This window comes from Antrostomus carolinensis, unplaced genomic scaffold, assembly GCF_000700745.2.
Source record: "Antrostomus carolinensis isolate BGI_N321 unplaced genomic scaffold, ASM70074v2 scaffold43392, whole genome shotgun sequence".
Lineage (NCBI taxonomy): Eukaryota > Metazoa > Chordata > Aves > Caprimulgiformes > Caprimulgidae > Antrostomus > Antrostomus carolinensis.
In genome coordinates, this window is record NW_010298696.1 from 6,547 (window position 1) to 7,113 (window position 567).

Here is a 567-nt window from a genome sequence, read left to right on the forward strand (position 1 = left end):
TTCTCGGCCAGGCTGGATGAGGCTTTGAGCAGCCTGGTCTAGTGGAAGGTGTCCCTGCTGCTGGCAGGGGGGTTGGGACTGGATGATCTTTAAGGTCCCTTCCAACCCAAACCATTCCACGATTCTGTGATTCTGGAGGGTGGCTGCAATGCTCTGCTTGCACAGACTTTATTTTCATGTCCTACTTGAGTCAAAAGACTGAATGAGCACAATCAGTCAGATTTTGAATTGTTCTCCTAAGACTTGAGGAAACAAAATTAATCTGACATATGAGTTTGGCAACAACACAGCACTGTCCTGCTGCTCCAAAGAGGGGAAAAGCAGGTGGGGGACAGCAGCTCAGCCTTGTTCTGCCCCAGGAAAACAGACCCCTCCTCATCCCCACCAGCAGCAAGAGCGAGGCCAAACGGGGCAGGCCAAGAAGCGTCGCTGCTTTAACTCATGTAACCTCCATCAGAACACTTCCCCAAACAAGCTGGATCACAGGAACTCACTGAAGTGTTTTCAATGCCAAATACATGCATCACAGTAGTTTTGATGTTTTTAAATTGCAGGTCATCATCTTTC

At 48.7% G+C, this 567-nt stretch overlaps 1 protein-coding gene across 1 annotated transcript in view; it reads right to left on the reverse strand.

Moving 5' to 3' along the window:
- KLHDC2 (kelch domain containing 2) overlaps positions 1–567 on the reverse strand; it is a 16,752-nt gene that overhangs the window by 3,714 nt on the left and 12,471 nt on the right. The window lies entirely within an intron of this gene.